The sequence below is a fragment of the Dipteris shenzhenensis genome, chromosome 4, assembly GCF_047967505.1.
Source record: "Dipteris shenzhenensis isolate YYH24624 ecotype China chromosome 4, Dip_SZ_1.0, whole genome shotgun sequence".
Taxonomy (NCBI): domain Eukaryota; kingdom Viridiplantae; phylum Streptophyta; class Polypodiopsida; order Gleicheniales; family Dipteridaceae; genus Dipteris; species Dipteris shenzhenensis.
In genome coordinates, this window is record NC_141599.1 from 29,097,760 (window position 1) to 29,103,759 (window position 6,000).

General features: G+C 44.8%; 1 pseudogene across 1 annotated transcript; it reads right to left on the reverse strand.

Moving 5' to 3' along the window:
* Window positions 1-2,830: 2,830 nt before the first annotated feature.
* Window positions 2,831-5,539, reverse strand: LOC147902689 (peroxidase 29 pseudogene; annotated as a pseudogene). The gene is made up of 3 exons (XR_015540907.1): window positions 5,324-5,539; window positions 4,008-4,362; window positions 2,831-3,546 (listed from the first exon to the last, which is right to left on the reverse strand). The product of XR_015540907.1 is annotated as a peroxidase 29 pseudogene (transcript).
* Between the last annotated feature and the right edge of the window lie 461 nt (window positions 5,540-6,000).

The window sequence follows — 6,000 nt, forward strand, 5'->3', positions numbered from 1 at the left end:
CTCTTTGATGCATCTTGTGCCTTCCTTTTTACTGTAAAATCTTTCACTTTGCACTTCCAAGAAGCCAAAAAAGTATTAGTTGATTGTTGCTTTCTCCGCTTGTTGGGTTGCATTAGAACCCAATCTCCTTTTGCCACTGCTATCCTTTTCCAGCTACTGTCAACATTCACAGTATTGGAAACTTCTACACATGAGATTAGTGAGGTAGGTCTTCGCGGCAAAGAGATACTTTCTACATCCACATCTTCACCATAAGTAGAGCGACAGGCCACTTCCTAGTGGCATGACCAAAGTTTTTGGTTGCCATCTGAAATCCTCACTCTAATACCTACGAAGTCAAACGAACACACACTAAAATAGTAAGACATTAACAAAAATGAATGAAACTCAGAACAAGCGAATAAACGGTGAAAGGAGCTTATTGTCTTGAAAGTTTAAGAGCATCACAACAATAGTGATGCAATGAGGAATGCTTGTCGAAGAGAGAATGGAATGGCTCGTCGTGGTGAAAGTAGAGGAATGGCGTCGGAGAACAAGAGAATGGTTGTTTTGGGTCACCACGTGAGGGGTGTGATTTTTTGGTGAGCTTTTTGTCATGAGCTTTTTTTCAATTTTCATTAATATTGCGAGCTTTTCATTCACCTAAGAGAGAGAGAGGGGGCGGGGGGGTTCATGGAGTGGGGTGGGTTGAAAGTTTGGGTTATGGTTGCAGTTAAGAGGAGAGAGGGGGGGGAGGGGAGATAAAGGAAAGGGGGAGGGATGGGTGCATGGGTAAGGTGGCATGGAGAAGGGAGGGGAGGGGAGTTGGAACATATATTCATTATCATAGTGGAGAACGTAGAGGGGGAACTTATAAGGTATGCAAAGAGGAGTGCAAGGAGGAGAGAGAGGATGAGGAATGTGAAAGTTATGTTCATCTACTAAATGCAAAGGGGAAGTGAGAGCATGTGGGAAATTTGTTCATTTTAAAAGTGTATAATTTGACAAGTTTGACCTCATATTTGGATTTCTCGTCGAATTCCGGTCATTTTGAGTACCAACATGACCATATTCCGATAAAACGCTAGACTCAAAATAGGCCCAAAACAGGCCAAAATGACAAAAAACACCATTTTTTCAAGTTTTATCGGAATATGGTCATGTTGGTACTCAAAATGACCGGAATTCGACGAGGAATCCAAATATGAGGTCAAAAGTTTCAAATTATACACTTTTAAAATGAATATATCTCCCATAGTTCCTCCCTTCTACTTTGAATATGGACATATCTTCCATAATTTTTTGTCTCCTAATGCCACTCACATCCGCCCCCCCTTGTGCATAGTATACACTCTTCCACCCCTCCCACATGCTATGAAAATGAACATATCCTATATCCTCTCCCCCTCTTTCTAACCTCCCCATCTTTCTTATAACAAAAACACATATGGATTTCTAAAAAAAGCTCACAAAAAAAAAGAAAATGGTAAAAAAGCTCACATTAAAAAGCTCGCCAAAAGATTTTCCCCGCACGTGAGAAGGTTTCAAAATGGAGCTCTGTTTTGATTGGGTCCACATCTCTTGATACGACAGGCGAACTGTAAAGAAATTAAAAAAAAATCTTCTCATTAATGCCACACGCTTGTAACAACATAAAGTACTATTTTCTTTTTCATATTTTTTTCTTTTTTTGTAAAATTTCTACGTTGCGTTGGCCTTCTTCTCATTGGTTGAGAGACATTTTTTTGAACCCTTAAAGGCCCCAAAATGAGCTCCCTTTTTTCCTAATGTCTTTTTTAGTTGTGACTTTCTCAAGTGTATCATTTATTATTTTGTTTCTCCTTCTTTATTTTCACTTAATTTCCTCATTTCTTTTAAACTCTTAATGCAAATGAATTTTTTTCCTTGGTGCTTTGAAACCTTCAATTTTTTTCTACTATAGATTAGCTTTAATTTGATTATGGTTATTTAACCTTTTTGTTTCATTTTATAACCTTATTTGATTTACTTATGAATTTAATCAAGGATGTGGAACACCTCCTTGATTAGTTCTGTCAAAAAATGAGATGGTCTTTGAAGGGTGTGGACTACCCCAAAAGTTTTCTTTAAATGTCACTATTAGTTGTGGACTACCCCCAATACCAATTAAATTGGCACACACACTTAAATGCAAAACTATTCCATTTGGCACATTTTTCTTGGTGTAATTTTTGCTCAATCAGATGCCAACTTCTAAAGGCATTTAGAAATGAATTGTTTCATTACTCTTCTCTCTAAGAGAAAGATGCTTCTATAAGCTATAATCTATCATTACATAAGACATAAGGAAATCTTAAGAAATTCAAGCTCTAGAATACTATAAAGAGTATAATCAACCTTAAAAATTTGGAATTATGTGAACGTGTAATTCAAGCATAAGTTTTGAGTGCATTGGTTTAAAAGAGGCATACGATCATAAAAGGGAATTGGCCGGAGGCAGGAGGAATCACTCATACAAAAAGGTGCTAAGCAATTGTTGAGGTTTTACCTCGAGACCAAACTCATATGGATCGTAGTAAGAGAAAGGGAAGCTTTATTTTTTTGAAAGATTTGTGACATATCACTATGTGTAGAACTACATAGTGAAGGCGTAACTGTCTAATAGATTACATTTTTGGCAAAGAATGCATACCTATTTCTATTCGTTGCCGCAACTTTGCAAATTCAAATTCGGATGCAATAGTACATTGCATAATACAGATTACTGAACTTCACATTTTCTGTGCTGCTTGTCGAGATATCACTCGAAATTTCATGGAATGAGGTATTCATTCAGCGGCACAGAGGAGACGTAGCTGACGGAAGAATGGCACCGGGCAGGGCAGAACCCAGAGTGAGATAGCGGACGGGGTGTTTTTTTCAGTCTGACGTTCGAACTTCAAATATTTCCTTTAACGGGAGCAATAAGGAGTAGGAAAGGCAAACGGGGAGGACGGGTCGGGACTCGGAACGTGTCGAAGAATCAACACACGAGGACTTGCTGGAGGGAATAAGACAAGAAGAAGCAATTTACAGAGCCAATGCGTGCAATCAGGACAAGGAGCTAGAGACAAAAGGCAACAGCAGTTGGGTTAGAAAAGACTTGCGTATTCAGGGGAAGGAGAAGGCAATACTCAGAAGATGGAACTCAGACTACACATTAGTTCACCTGGCGACAGTTGCGCCGGATTTGACCTTGTGAACCAGTGAGTACACCAGTACTGGAGAGCTTGACGAGGGCAGAGGAGAAAGCTCCAAAAAAGGACGCGGGGTTACGAGCGAATTCCTGCAAAATGGGTGCGGTTTGAGGGTTTCTGGCCACTTCGGAGTCCACAGTGAACAGGCCTCTTCCTGAGAGCGAGTAACTGAAGTACTGAGTGTCGAAGACGAGCGAGGTGAGATCGTTGGGAAGGACTGCGGAGGAGCTGAATCGCGGAGGGCAGCGCAGTCGCAAAATGTTGTAGTAGAAGAAGCCGAGGCTGCGGTCTCGTGCAGGGTAAAGTCTGTTGGTGACGCTAGCGCAGTGGCCTACACCGAGCGTATGAGCACCTGTAACAGCAAACGGAAAAATGAAAGACGGTGAGCGAAATGGCAACTAATATAGATTTTCTCGGCTGTGAGGATACATGGAGCTAGTGAGCTAAATCGCCACTGGGGGAGAGCTTGCTTGGGACTCATTTGCAACAGGAATCGTCAATGATGCATCAGAAAGTGGAGAGATCGAGAGGGACGCATTTGCAAAATCGCAGCTAGAATGCGATTAAATCGAGCGTCGAGGATTCATGGAGCACACGTCGTATCTCGTGGGAAAGATGGCAGGCTCATTCTCTTCTCTGATCAAACGAATACTCTCTTGGAGGGGGAAAAACGCAAGAGCGAAATCACGGCCGGTGAAGTTTGCTGCGGACGCATTTGGCAACAGGAATCGTTCACGATGCAATTGCATATTGGCCGGGAAACGGGAGAAATGGAAAGGATGAGAGCGGTAAGATCGAAGGAAGAGCACGGACCGAGCATGGCGACGCTCTCCGGGAGGGACATGCCTTTGGAGGAGAAGACCTGGAGGAAGCCATCGAAGCTGATGTCGGCGGGGGGGAGTTGAGCCGAAGCGCGGGAGCTGCTGGCGGAGGTAGAATCGCGACGGCCGAGAGGCAAACGGATGAGAGGACCGCCGGCGAGGTTGACGGCCTGGCTTGCTGCGAGGGCGATGATATCTGCGCACGAAACAGTTGCAGGACAAGATGACTCTACAGCTGCCTTCATGAGGTCGATGAAATCCAGCCTTCGAATGCCCAGATTGGAAGGCGACTCAAGCTCCGAAACTATCCCTCCTTGCGTCTTCAACAGAATCGAAGCATCGCAGCCCTGCACACACCATCGCCCAACACCCCTCACGTTAGCTTCCGCCCTTCCTTCTCCACCACCAACACTTCTATCGCCACCTCCTCTTCTCGCCCCTCCTTCCTCCTCCACCCAGCCTCCTCCTCGCCCCTCCCTGCCTCCCTCCGTCCTCCTCCTCGCTTGCACCATTCGCTGTTGGCCGCAGTTCACACACACCACCATCCTCCCAATGCACCGTACCCTGCTTCACAGATTTGCGAACCGTTCACGTCAGCATCTTCCACCTCATGCACCATCCACGATAGCCTTCCCCACATGCTGCCGCACATCGCATCCCTCTTCGCCACCTTCCCAGATCTACAGTACCCAGCAGATTGACAGAGGTTTGTGCACAATTCAAGCGAGCATCTTGTCTCAACCCAGCCATGTTCCATCACAAATAACTAGCTCAGAATCACCGCGCAGACCACCACCGTAGCCCAGTCGGATTTCTATACATGTAGGGTACCCTACGCTACCTTCCAATACCGACAGGAGATTGGCGCACAATGCAAGCACACATCTTGTCTCACACAGGCCAAGCTCCACACACACTAAACTATCCCAGAACACCAGCCCAAACAGTCCCATACACGGACATTGCAACACAACTGGCTCAGACAAGCACCGCGCTGTCGACGATCGCCTGGCCAAATTCACGTTGTGTGCACAGTGCACACAACCCAGCAAAGCCCAGAGACTACACACATAGCAAGCAACACACAACTGATTGACACAAGCACCGGCCTCTTAACGAGAGCCCCGCCAAATGCACGTTGTAGGTAGCCAACCAACCAACTAGCTCCCTCAAATCTAGAATGTTTCTGTTCACATCGCAACAGAACTGCCTCACACAAGCACCGGCCACCCAAATGCACCTTACCCAACCGACTAGCTGCCTTAAATCTAGAATGTTCTTGTGACGATAGTAGAGAATTTAACAGACCTGAACTTGACAGTCGTGAAAGAGCAGCCGGAGCAGTGCAGCGGGTGAAGTGGGATCTCGGACCAAGTTGGCAGTGAAGACACTTCGTACAATGCCCGCGACACTAGGGCAGGAGTTGGCATAGAAGTTGTAACTGAGTTGGGCTACGGAAGGCTGAACCATAGCCATTGCCAGTGCCAACAGCAGCACAAACACATGCCGCTGGCTAGAACCCATTTCTGAAGCTCTACACGAGAGAGATGAAGATGAAGAGGTAAGTATCAAGAGATCAAAGAACCTCTTCCCGACTACTACAAATTATGGAGACGATGCATCTAATGGTCAGGACAATCCACAGTTTGCAGTTTATTATTCTCTTATCTACTTGCAATTCTTTGCTGCCAGTTGGAAAAATTGACAAACAATTCGCAGCTGTCCGAGAAGGAATAACTCCACCTACCAATTCTTATAATTGAGATGAAGCTTTTATATCGGTTCAGGCCGTCTACCAATGTCTGACAGTCATAAATTGGAGCTTAACTTTCCAAAAACAGTCAAAACTCATGCTGTTGGAAATTTAACTGCCTTGCAGGATGCCTTAGATGCATCAACAGATTCGAACTCGTCATTTTCCCACCGTTTGTGATTTCACAATTGTGACCTCAGCTCACTCGAAGCTCTTGTATGGCTATGTACTA